The following is a 14,337-nucleotide window of genomic DNA, read 5'->3' on the forward strand; positions in this document are numbered from 1 at the left end:
ATCATCTAACAAGGCTGAGATGAATGACTAAATGAGGACAATTTTCCCAAAGTTTGAGAAAATATACTAAGGGTGGAAAATAGCTACACCTTAGATGCTTAAATGGCTGTCTTTATGTCTGGTCTGAGTGCAGATCATGTCATGCATGTGACAACATTAAGGGAACCCGCAGAGTGTTGCGCTTGCAAAGTGTTATGCTTTGACATGATGCTTGTATGCTCACTGACCTGAACACAAAGGTCTTGTTCAAAAGAAAGCAAAGCCTTCAATAACAGACTGTCGAAGGGAAGCTACAGTTAAAATGTGAAATTATTTAGCTTGGTTGATTTATTTTTTAAACACAGCATTCAAAGCATGCTGGGGTTTCTTTTTCTTCATCAATGTTTCTGTAATTGTTTTTAAATCCACTACACGGGTGATTGGCCCATGAGCTTTACCATTGCCCTATTTGCCAGCTTGACCTGTTACCACCTCTCACGACGGGGACGTTAGGATTTTGAGAGGCAACAACTCACACAGCCACCAACAGATACAGGAGAAAACTCAACTACTCGAAAAAAACAGCAGCAGGACTGGGACTAAAAATAAACGGAACAAAAACCAAAGTAATGCGAGTAAACAACAAAAACACAAACCCCATCAACCTCAGGGGCTGCCCACTGGAAGAGGTAGACAAATTCACATACCTAGGAAGTGTAATTGCAGTGGACGGTGGAACGGAGGAAGATGTGAAATCAACAATAGGGAAAGCAAGAACAGCTTTCAACATATTAGATAAGATCTGGAAAACCAAAACCATTTCACTCAATACTAAACTCAAAATCTTCAACTCCAACGTCAAAACAGTGCTGCTATATGAATCAGAAACATGGAGGACCACAAAACACATCACCGCTAAACTGCAAACCTTCACAAACCATTGCCTAAGACGCATCCTCAGGATCTTCTGGCCCAACCGCATCAGCAACACCAGCCTATGGGACCACACCAAACAAGAAACAATAGAGATACAGGTTTTGAGGAGGAAGTGGAGCTGGATAGGACATACCCTGAGGAAAAACAACATGGCTATAACCAAACAGGCGTTAACATGGAACCCACAAGGCAAAAGAAGCAGAGGGAGACCCAAAAACAACTGGAGAAGGAGCACAGAGCTGGACGTCAAGAAGATGGGACTGTCGTGGAAACAGCTGAAGAAAATGGCACAAGACAGACGAGGGTGGAAACTCTTCATCGATGGCCTATGTTCTGAAAGGAATGAAAAGGCCTAACTACTAACTACTATTCAAAGCATGCAGTATGTCACTCAGCTATAATTACTCTTTAAGCCGTTAATTTTTATATGAAGTCATGCAAGCTACTTGTTTACACAATGTCTAGGCCTCCTTTGAATCATTTTAGAAAGCTCTTAACACGATTATGAAACCATATTTAATGAGTGCATTAAAAAATTAGGCATTTTTTAATATGTTGCTGGGGGTTCTATTGTTTACCACAGACAAAAATTAAGAATCAGTTGTTTCCCAGTTGGCTAAAAATTCCGATATGTAGGAGTTCAGGCGGATCTAAATAAATGAATCCATCTAGTCTATGTTGTAAACCAGTACAAAGACATAAAAATAAGAGCAATAAGATTTACACCTCACAAGTCAAACATGATTTGCTCTCTAAATTGTAATTTAAAAAAAAAAAAATCCACAAGACTTTATCAAGATAAATCATAATACGCATATATCTGTCACTCGCTCCAAATACATCTAATCTGAAGTGATTTTGATTAAGTACCGTATTTTCCGGACTATAAGGCGCACCTAAAAACCTAAAATTTTCTCAAAAGCCGACAGCGCGCTTTATAGTCCGGTGCGCCTTATATATGGACCAAATTCCTAAATTTAAACTGGCCCGAAGCATTGTGTCATGAAATCAATCATAAGTGGCCCGCTGAAGACTATGAATCATGAATCAAAAAGACTATGGATCATTATTTTGTGATTATAAAGTAATTTGTTGCGTCTGAAGTTGAAATAAAAAAGATAAAATGGAGAATGATTTGATTTGGATTAAAAGTCTGACATGATGCATTAATGGTGCGCCTTATAGTCCGGTGCGCCTTATATAAGGACAAAGTTTTAAAATGGGCCATTCATTGAAGGTGCGCCTTATAGTCCGGTGCGCCTTATAGTCCGGAAAATACGGTACTCAAATACTGTCCCGAGATCTGGGGAACAATTTTTAAGAAAATATAGATGATGACCAAGCAAACAGCTGAGAACATTCGGTTGATGGAAAGAACCTGATCAGACTTTGTTGAAAAGCACAAGAGTACCCTCAGGCATTGTTTTAACCAAGCTTGCACAAATGGCCTCTTTGTAGTCTAGCCACATTCTTTTTCACGGACTTTGTTCAAGTTTTGAATTTCACGTTAGTATGAAAAGAACGTCCAGTTGTCATAGTTACTAAAAAGAGATTTGTTTCACAGGGTCAGTGACTTAAAAAAGACCAAATGCATTCATATTTGGATATATATAGTCTTAAGACATGCAAGATTGCTTCTAAGTCTTTACATGGATGTTTCCTAACAACACAATTGTGTTTCGTGTAGCAATTTCATGCTACTCTGAAAAGCCCACAGCTACCTGTGTTTCAGGTGTAACCTGGTCTTCTAACAAGTAACGAACATCTGCCCCTCTAATCCTACTAATTAACCTGCAGAATGGCAACAAGCTAGGGTTACATCAAGCAAGGCGTGTCGATCCTTTATCCTTGCGCGTCAGTCTATGCAATCTTCTAAATCAGAGAAACTTAAGCCGGGACTTCCACCCCCAGCTTTAGCCAAAAAGGAACTGTCACGACAAGGGAGACAGACCAAGCCTTAGTATGTCTGCCACCACTTGTGTTTTAACCTTCATTCAAAACGATCTCCCGATTTCCCTGCATCAACTTCCCTTTTGTCCAACTTTATGGAAACCCTATGCTTTACATTTGTAAGTCTATATTCCAGCCAAAAATAGTATGAAGGAATTACATAGAACAGGTGTGATTTATTTTTTGGAGATTGAAAACCAGACCGGTGCCTGGAGCCAGTCATGAGATCTCATAGCTCATAGTTCAAACAATAGTCATACACAACAGGGCACTTACATCAAATAGGGTCATATCCCCAAAAACAAAACTCATTCATATTGATCTGTACAATATCATCTTTAAAAGGCTCCCTATGGTTCTTATGAATAAATGCAGAAAACCTACCTTGGGACTGCAGCAAAACAATAAAAGAACAATGTAAGTACACATAAGTAGTGTACCTTGCCCTGGACCAAACTTGTCCCCACACTCCTCATGCCAGATCATGTGTGTGGTTATTCCTTATTAAATTATAAGATAAATGGTGAAGAATAAATCAGCAGGTACGGAGTAGATTGGCTGACAGAAAAATCAGAACACTTTTTTGATAGCTGACAAATCCAATCAAGGCTGCAAGCATAGCACACATTCATTATATATTAGCAAAGGAGTCCAGAACATAAAACCATCCAACTTGGTGTCGCTTTTGTCCAAATAAATGGGATTAAAGTAAAGCAGCATATTTCCTTAAATGGAAAGATCTTAGTTCTTCTAAAGGGCAGCCTCCACCTGTTGTTTATAATGCTTTACCCATAGAGGAAATGTGATCCACAATCATTAATTTTAGAGTGCGTACCATGGCCACTCTGCTTTTATACAGTGTTTTATGTTCACAAGTCAGATAGTCTTGTTCTATAAAAACACATAGGCCTCAGCATCTTATCTCCTCAGCCATCGCATAATGAATCAGACCTGCACTTAGGGAGAAAGAAGTATTAGCCATTGTGGCCATCTTGCAATATTATAGTAAACAATTTTTATGAAGCCATTTTAGAGATGAAATTGTGCAAATGGGAACTGTGCTGAGCAACGACAAAAAGTAGAACTGCATGACAGTGATTTTTGTTTTGTTTCCTTGTCTCCAATACATAAATATAACATTTCATTGATATCAATGCCTATAGTATTTGTGTTGGGCAATGTCAACAAAAACTCAGCATTCTTCTTAATTGGGAAAAACACAAGACCCAGCAAAATGATGAAGAGCTGAAATGCAAACAGTGTTAACATAATTTATTATTTTATTTTTTGTTTTTTTTATACTCCTGCCGAGTATATTTGTTATGCTTATATTTCCATTTCCAATATTAGGCATAAAAAATGGGAAATTGAGAAATACTTGAGTGAGTAAAAGTGCTGCTATTATGCATGGTTTTAATACTGCGAGTCACAATTGCATTGTTGGGAATGCTTGTCTCACAGCATTCACAAAATTACCCCATTTAATTTGCATGCTGTGATGGAGACAGGAAAGGTGTTGGACTTATCAGTGGCATGGGAGGACTGCCTCTCAAGCCAGGATCATTTGTTTTAGAGGACTCACTGGATCCAGCTGTTGGATAGCCACCCACCAGGATGAACCTGCTGCCGTTGAATTTGACCACCTGCTGATTTGTCCTCCTGGATATTTATTCTTTCTTGGCTAGGTCGCTGTTATCATCCCTGCAGGCACTTGCCCTTACTCCAGCTTGCATGTGACCATAAAGCTCGCTGCTATAGCCCCTCAGGAGATCATCCAACTTGCAGGCACAGTGCCTTCCTTGGTTGCTTGTCAATACAAAATTGTATCTCTGTTTAAAGGACACAGCATTGATAGCCTACACTATGTTGATTATATTTTGTTGAATATTTTAACTGACCTTTCTGCTCCTTTAAATTCTGGGCCTCCAAAGTCCACCATAGTCAGGAACACTGTAAACATACACTAAATCCATTTGATTTGTTAGCTCCTGTTAATTCCCCTCCAGTTAAACCAAGTATTCCCTGTGTCTGTGCACTTTTAAACTCTCAATCTGTCTAATAAATGTTTAATTCTTGCAGATATAATTACATCCCATAACCTTGAGTCCCTATTCTTCACCAAGAAGTACCCTCCCCCCTCCCTTTGCCGATGGCTCTCAGCCCACTCTTATAAATTTTTCAATGCTGTTGGAACTTTTAAGAAAAGTTGTCGAAAGCTGTGCATGCTTATAGACTCCTGATTCAAGCATTTCTGTCTGATTCCGCGCACAAATATAATAAGAATGTTTTTTTGCTTGCTCAAATGAAAACAGTCATGTAATTCTGACAGTGTGTCACCAGACTGCCTTGTGAACTCTGGAAACAGGTTAATTTGCATCATTCCCGCCCTCTCCCATGTCACTCGATACACAACGCATCCTCCCAAGTCACCAACCTTTGTCTGACAAATTTTCCCAGTCACCCTCCATCCTTTACTTGTTTCACAAACACATGCTTCTTCTTTCCTCAACCCCCTTGTCCTGACCATGGAGGGATTAAATGATAAGTCACCCTTTATTCTCCTTTGGTATAGTTAAGGGCCTGATTCCACTCTTGCATGTCTGATCCTCTTATATCAATGCATTCACCGAGGTGTTTTCAAAATTCCTCTTTTCCCTACTTTTTCTGCTGCTACTTAAGCCCACGTAGGCTTTGATGTTCCAACAAGTTGTAAACATGCAAGGCATGGGGTAAAACAGGATTCTAATGGTTTTGAGTGGACTTCAGACTGGTATAGGTATACATGTACCATTAAAGGGGCAGTACGTTTAGGGCTAAACTATCTTTAGAAGGACAGTAACCGTGAGGGTAGAATCAGTACCAGATATTTACAGACTCTATTTAAACCCTAACTCTCCAAAAATATATATTTTCCAATATTTCCATATTTGGGGCATATGACAAAGGTCATATTTTTCTGTACAAGTTTCTAATTTGATGTATTTAATTTAAATAATTCCAATGTGTCAGTACTCTAATGCTGCTCACAGCTCTAGTGTTAAATTGTCCTGTCTCTTGTTGACAAAAACGTTTAAAAGGCAATATAATAATACCTAATATCAATAAAGTTGATGTTCTGGTTCAATGGTTGAGAGATTGGAAAATATGTGCTATTTATTTTGTAATATTTTGTTATGTTGTTCTTATGTTATAATCTTTTGAGTTTCTATTATAAGAAAGGTAATTTAGTCATGAAATATTCTGGATATCAGTACAATAACCTCCAGATGCAGTGTAATTCCTTCTACCTCAAAACTCAAAAACATGTTTATATGACAGAAATTGAATCTAGCACAATTTCCCTTGACTCCATGTGACTTAAACATCCAGTCCTATTGTAAAAGGAGCTCGGTGAGTGAAAAAATATTGTAAATCAAGGAAGCTCATTGGAATAGTGATCAGTGAGCGGGATTGGATTCAATTTTAGTTCATATCGCTTAGGGTTAGGGTTATGGTTAGCTTCGCTTTCTGGATATTTTATTTTTGCAGCTCAGATATCAATGAGTTGGTGTCGGAGAATGAGCGCCACAATTACCAAGCAGTGAGTAAAGACTAGGAAAAAGGGAGGTGGAGGAGGAGGCAGTTGCCATGGAGATGATGGTAATCCTGGACATGCTCGGATGGTATTTTGTTCTCCCCGATTTACAGGCAGCCTGGATGTACACACGATGCAAACACAAACATTTCTGGTTAATCTTCATTTGCCTCACTGACTTCAGACAAATGTGTAGACATGGGGGTTTACATATGGAATGAAGGCTGGGCGTGTCTCCAAATGCACTAGAGACTTGCTTTTTTCCAATAAATGAGGACATGCGGTTTGAAAAATAGAAGGCTATATGGACAGACAAAATTCCCACCAACGCCCCAAAATGTTGTCCTCGGAAAAGGAGCTTGTTTCTTTTTTTCAAGTAGGTGTAATGCAATTAGCAAACTACTGCCGGAGATTTTATTATAGCCCATTCTGTAAGAGCAATAATTTATTCCAGTCATTATGCCTTTAAATAATTTGAGGTGAAAGATTGGAAATTCATCTTACAGACCAAAGTTCAATTTCTGTGCTTCTGTGTCATTTTGGGAGTCGTACTGACTTTATGTCAAAAAACAATCAAATTCAAATGTATGTGCATCCCGCTATGTGCCCTGCCTCATCAAATACTTGCCCCCAGCTCCAAGCCCCCCATCTTTTCATCACAATGTCTTTCAGGCCAGGCAGAATGAGGCACACAAGGAGAAAGCGAGTGGGGGAGAAATGGAGAAACCCCACCGCATCCCAATCAGCCCAGCTCACTGAGGCAGAACTCTGGCTAAAGTACTGGAACTGAGATGGCCTCAGCTTCACATCCTATTTCCAATTCACGGGCAACACAGTCCAATTCAATTCAAATACTAATAATAACAAATGAGGTACAACTGGATGGTTACGTGCGACATGCTGAGCTTATTCAATGTATTGTGTAAACCTATTTTCACACCCAGCGCAATTCAAATTACAGTCTAACTGTGCATATGGGTGGAGTTTTCTTTCTTTTGATACTTTCAGGTGCTTTTAGAAAGGGATGTTTGCGCCGTTGAGAGAGTATTTGCTTCCCGGCCGGCCAATGAAAGAGACTCCTCTTGGTCCCTTTAAATTCAGCGCAAGAGAGGTGCACAAAAGCTTTGACACAACAGAGACTCTTTGGACTCCATGCAGGAGATTGACACAAGCAATAGACTTTTTTAAGTACTATGTTTTTTTACATTTTAAAGTATCTGTCGGGTGGAAATCAGAGGGAGAATGTCATGTGACCCACTGTAAAACTGAACTTGTTATTGATATTAAACACTCAGTCTTTCAGTCATGAGCAAGCTAACAGGTCTGCAAGTATCAAACAAACACGATGTTACAAATGACACAATTATCATGGTGAGAGCGAAAGTGTTTAATCCTGTCAAAATTCAGAGTGCATTACACAGAACCCCTCTCCAAGTGCACAATCAGGCGTGTCCAAATGCAATCCAAGTGCATGGCAAATTGAAAACAAATTTCTGGGCAATTTTCACACAATGAAACGATGATAATCTGGTCTAACTGCAGAACACAAAGCGAGGATAAATCTCCTCTCTAATCCTATTGTGTTTCGCCTACCTGCTCACAATGACTATGGCTTGCATCTTCCATTTCCACAACATTTCATTTTCAATCATAAAAACCTGTTAGAACAAGTACATTTACTCAATCCAGTTTATTGTTGCAACTCAAAACACTGCCAGTCTCGTTCTAAAATCCCCTCAATCCAACACTTATTTTGTGGGAGTTTGCAGCATAGTGTTCACCTTCTTCAACGTTTTCTGTATCGTATGGACGTTTTTATTGTTTTTAGTTGTACACTCATCAACAAGCGGAACAAAGCTACACAGCCCAATGACTTCAAAACCCACACAACCTTTTTCTCCGTGTGCAGATGTGTTCCTTCAAGTGGCACAGGAGCTTACAACAAGGTGCTGCTTCTGTCTGGCAGGGGGCAAGGCCAGGGTTGGCACTGTTAGGAGCATCAGGTATAGTACTCCATCAATGTGTTGGTCCTGATAATGCTGCAGCAGGCAAGGTTAAGCTGTGCTCAGCGAAGCTGCCAAGGCCCTAACCGTTTGGCTTGTTTAGTGTGTTGTGTACTCAGCGATATCTTTCGGCTGAGGGAAAAGAGGGTTTAGATTTTCATTATGAACCATTTTGTTTGAAGCACATAAGTGCAATATCTGTGGCGGGTTTTTAAATATTAGTATGGGTTTTAATATCCTAAATACGGAGCAGAGCTTCAGAACTCAAAGGAAGTCACTGGATAACCAAGTTGAAATAGAATTTAAGAAGGAAATGAAAATGATCCAAAAGAGACCATATTGGGAAAGCACTGATTTTTCTGGCTGTTTTATCCATCTGATGAGACTCTTGTTGAATGATTGCCAGTGTGCTGTAAATCATTGCTGTTTGTTTAGTATATAATTAAAGGCTTGGTCAAACCATTGACTAATTCATGATTAGTGTTTATCTACAAAAGAACAGGCAAAATTTCAAACTGAATGTAATTCACAGGTGTTGACAAATTTATCAACAACAAAAACCAAATATCAGGGCTAATGTTGAGAAGATAATAACTGCAACTTCTGGTCAGTCTCTTTGATATTATATACATAAATGAATTCATTTGAGATCCAAATTAAGTTAGATTTGTTTCTGACTTTTCTGCTCCTGGAAAAGGATTCCAAACTAATTCTCATGGACAAGCTCGAGTCCCTGCAGTGATCTTGAAGATCATAAATGGATATGTCTCAACCAAATGAATTAAATAAAAGACAAACTCACAGCAAAAACTTTTATATATACATGTTAGTCAGTGCATCCTGAAGTTATCATTGACCTAAATAAAAATTTAGCTTTTCAGTGGCTTTACTAAGCTTCAGGGCTTTCGAGCTTGTGTCCTAGATTAGAGGCATCATCTGTGAGCATCTCAAGACTGATCATGTCATAATAAGCTTGCCGTCTTTATCTGCTCCTATTAGAAATGAAGCATGCTTTTCTGCACTATATTCATTTGCTTAAGGCTCAGATGACATAACTAGTTTCCACATTCCTGGGTATACAGGATTATAATAAAACATTCTAGACAATACTTTAATCCAACTTTGCTTGCACAGTTTGCTGGAAGTCCTTCTTTGTTTCAGCATGACTATTCCCCAATACGCAAAACAAAGTCCCCTGCCATTATGGTTAAGGGTTATAGGCTTTGAGATAAGCTTTTTTGTTTTTGCCTACAAAAAGAGATAGCCGCTGAACTGGATCAGTTTTTGCCAAAGAGAGATTAGTCATGTGGAGAAATGAGATGGCATATCAGTGTATTATTATATTATAATGTCCCCGTTAATTCAAAAGGCATTTAGTTGCTATAATTGCAAAATTTTAGTTGATTGGTGAGTGCTATATAATTCAAATGATTTGTTTTCCCCTTTTAGGTATCCGGAGAAAATGTCTTTAGAAGTCTGTTTCTAAAGAGGTTAGTTTTGGCTTTCATTTCCTGCCTTTGTTGATGGAGAGTATATTTTCACTCTTTGTAAAGACAGCTGACTGATCTTTGAAGCCATAAAACAAAACTTTATCTTTGTTAACAAATAGTGCTGGAGGCTACTAAAAAATTCCTTTGAAAGGGCAGCATGGTGGTGCTGATGTTGTTCTAGGTAACACATTTGTGTTCTCTTTGTGCATGGGTTTTACTCCTGTTTTATCCCATGTTCCATAAACATGCACGTTCAATTAATGATTGTTTATGTTGCCTGAGATTCTGAAATACAATAAATATTAACTAAGGCAGGCGCATCAATGTAAAATAAACTCAAAATGACTCTTTACTTTATCACAAAGGAATGCAAAAGTGTATGTTTTGCCAAGGAAACACATTAATTGTTTAGTGGAGCCTTTTGTTGCAAGTCCTACTGACTGCAAAATTGTATTTCAACTGTGCCTAGGCACCCGTTTATTTTCCATACATTAATTATTTCTCCAGTTTCTGCTTAAATTAATTAGTGATTTCTACTGAATCCCACAATGTCTTGAATACTAAGCCTCAATTAATTAGTTTAGAATGTTCTCAGAGTATAAATGTACTCTTGTGAGCTTAGCTCAGTAGGAGAAATGCAGCACCCTTCTTCATAATTTATCCGGCAGTGAGATCAATAAAGGCCGGCTGTTATGAGTGTTGGCTGACACTGCCAAATGCCGTCTGCCATCACTTAGATCCAACACTTTGGCTAATTGACTCACAGCGATGTCAGGTGCAGTGTCATTTTGAAGTCCGTTGTGACCTACATGAATGTCAGATATTAGATGGCGCAAATGATCATTTCGGGATGTGTGACCATGCCTTTATTTCGATTTAATACGCACTGAGATTGAAAGAAAATATGCTTTCATCTGTTGGAACTGAGGGTACTTTGAGGAAGCTGAAAAAAGAAGGGGGGAAAAAAAAGAAGCTGCTGAATATAATCTTTTGAGCTTTTCATTGAATTTCACTTTGTCTTGTAATGTATAGTGGCATTGTTAATTTAAAAGTGTTGAAACTGAGCCAGCGCTGGAGTTTAAAAAAAAGACTGTCTCAAAGACAAAACTGTCAGTGCTCATTAACCTTGGAGAGAGATGATCCTGATTTATCTTTCCCTAATTATTGGCAACTTTCCACAGAACTGATGTTAATCACATATCTATCTTGGTGGAATTCACCTCAGGTCAGTCTCCTCTGGGGTTATTCAGTCTGAGAAAACAGCGAATGGGCCATTCCTCATGTTATGATGGCGTTACAGCCTGAATTTTGGCGGTTAAACATCTGAGGTTAAAGGTCACAGAGTGGTTGTAATCGTATAAGCCAGCTACTGTTAGAAAACTGTTGAGGTGTGGCATCGTGTATATGACAGGCACCGTGCCGTGCATTTATTAACTACCCTTTAAATCAGTTGAACATTTATATTTTATTTCCTTATGAGTAGTAGAGAGGACCAGACATCCTTTGGGCGGGGGATGGTGATGTTATTTGATTATATGATATTCATTGTCATTTTGACTTTACTACTTTATTGCATTAGCATAGATTAGTGATGGTGACTTTGTGTGGTACAACCTTCATACAAAATCATACATTGTTGTCCGAACAGAACCCCTGTATTCAAGGAAATACGGTAACTAATAGCTCACACACATCACTATAGACTTTCCTTTCGTGACATTTTACCAAACCAACCACGCTTTTATACTGAACACAAATAAGATAAATAATAAATTGCGATTTACCACATCTGCCAGTGTTATAGTCTGTGTCTGTAATGAAAATGTCCAGGCAAGGATATTGCACGCCCACAACGCCTCAGCACAGTGACTGTGAATCAATGCAAGCAAGGTCAAGAAAGACAGGACATCAGCAGGACATTCCTCTGTCGGATCAGACAACTTGACGTCGTCACACTGCGATTCCCGAAAGGGTCTGGCAAATTACAAAGTTGACGATGGGTACAGTTTATGGTCTGTGTCAGTAGCGTGTCATTAGCATTTACCGCCTGGTCCTAAAATGGCTGATTGAACATAAAAGTGAGTGTGGAAAAAAAATCATGTTTACTACCAAATTACATCCCTAAGTTTTGTCTGATAGTTAAAAATTGATTAGTTGTAAAGTGATGGATTGATAGCTTATTGCTTTTTAGAAGATAACAACCTTGTGAATGAAATAGAAATCATAATGTGTGCGGGTGCATGGCGAGGGATGTGATCCGAATTCAGGTTGCAGGAGGCAAGGGAGGGGTGCAAGGTGCAAGTTTTACATAACCCTTCATTAGCATCGCAGGCTAGCTCTAACCCACAGGTGTCAAACTCAATGCCCGGGGGCCAGATACGGCCCGCCACATCATTTTATGTGGCCCGCGAAGACAAATTGTGCATCAAATTCGTGTGTCATTACTAGAATTCTAAATTGTGTTCACTTTTAATAATATCTTTTTTTTTAAATATTTGACCAGTTTTTACTCGTCTGATTTGAAAATGAGTTATTTGTCAATTTGTTTTGTAGCTTTTACTGTATATAATATGAGGTGCTCATACATTTATAATAATTCATTAAATTTATTTGGGTTGACAGTAGAGATGCACCGATCCGACTTTTTCAGTTTCGATACCGATACCGATGCTGTGGCTTTGCGTATCGGTCGATACCCGATACCGATCCGATATTATGGTTGACTTAACAAGCTACATACCTCTACATGTGGAACAGAAAAGACTAAAGGCAATGGCATCAGGCATGACTACACAGTTCATTCCTAAGACAAAATGTAACAAGATAAAGCAGATTCATGCAATGAACTATTTATTTGTAACAAAAATTGTGCAACAGCAGCAATAAAGTGTATCAGCATTTAAATTCAAGTAAATTAGGATACAAACTTCTTTAAAAAAAAAAAATACAAATGTTGCAGCTGAAACTGCACTGGGCAAATATAGAAAGGGTGATCAAGCACACAGTAACCAAATATTAAAATAAATAGTAAACATGTAAACATTAGGTGCCGTTTCACATCACTCATGACCTGTTGATGCTCTAAATGCTCATTTAAGCAGCAATGAGAAGTGCTCCCTGAAAACAAGCTCCGCTTAGTACTAGTACTATAACTGGCAGTACTACCACCACCCCTGGCAACATTAGCTTTGCGGACATTACAAACTGCCGTCGAGCTAGTTGGCGTGTTCAGTTTAAAGTACCTCCACACAGCTGACTCTTTCGTTCGCTCCATGTTTGCGTTTGTTTAGAAAACTATCGTGGCATGCGGCACACGTGCTGCTGACGTATGACGTAGCCGCGGCACACGTGCTGCTGACGTATGACGTAGCCCGCGTCCCAATAGATTAAGGAAAGGATCGGCTCACAGATCGGCTGCATTTTCCGATACCCGATCCATCAATTTTGTTGATATCGGGGCCGATATCCGATCCAGATATCGGATCGGTGCATCTCTAGTTGACAGTCATAATGGCCCTCCGAAAGAAGCTATGACTACAATGCGGCCCGTGAAAAAAAAAGAGTTTGACACACCTGCTCGAACCTATCCCAGCTAGATTTTGGGCATCACTAATATTTATAAATCAATCTCACCCTTGTATTTTTAAATTTGTGTTGAAGTGAATAATTTTTCCAAATAAAGATTTACAGTTTAAATTTAAGTGGACAGTGGCTGATGATCAGAAAAAAATGTGTGATGATCAATATACTGTTTGAATTTCCTTCAATAAAACATGCATGCTTTAATCACTACAACCGTGTCTAGGTGAAATAAATGTAGTCATTTAGGTATTTAACTACGCGATTGTCAGCATTTGCAAGAATATCCATATCATAATTGGCAGAGCTTTGGGAGTAACATGCTTTCTTCCGCCTTAAACTGAACTCGACACCCTGCAGAGCTCAGTATAAATCAGAGGTTATAGATCAAGATAGAGTCACGCAATTATCAGCACAGAGTCCAGGACCTGAGATGAATACCACAATAATCTGCTGATGCATGAAGATGGGAGTTAAAATCTCCTTCTCCATTTTAAAGCATTTTAGATGTTGAGTTTAATCACTTTAGTTGTGAATGTGCTGTTCGAAAGACAATTATTTTCAAACAAATTACTATAAGATACTATTCAAATTATCATTGAAGTTTCATTGTAATTAAAAGTTAATGTGGTAAACAAACACACCATTTATTCCAAAACCATACAATAAAAAATGTGTTTTAAGAGGAATTTTAAAAAATGGACATAGAAGTGGTTTTCCCATTGTTTCGCAAGAAATCATTCCAAAAAGAGGAACTGGCAATGTGCGTTTGTAATTGTTACTGAGGAAGAAATGTGAATTTCCTAAACAAGCGATGCTGCCAAGG

The 14,337-nt window shown here is 38.7% G+C and overlaps 1 long non-coding RNA gene across 1 annotated transcript; it reads left to right on the forward strand.

Annotated features, from left to right (window-relative positions):
* The first annotated feature begins 5,202 nt into the window (after nt 1-5,202).
* LOC119121809 lies at nt 5,203-12,686 on the forward strand. The gene is made up of 3 exons (XR_005097763.1): nt 5,203-5,213; nt 5,545-5,549; nt 12,555-12,686. It is a non-coding gene; the product is annotated as an uncharacterized LOC119121809 (long non-coding RNA).
* Nucleotides 12,687-14,337: the final 1,651 nt, after the last annotated feature.

The sequence above is a fragment of the Syngnathus acus genome, chromosome 4 (genome assembly GCF_901709675.1).
Source record: "Syngnathus acus chromosome 4, fSynAcu1.2, whole genome shotgun sequence".
Classification (NCBI taxonomy): Eukaryota; Metazoa; Chordata; class Actinopteri; order Syngnathiformes; family Syngnathidae; genus Syngnathus; species Syngnathus acus.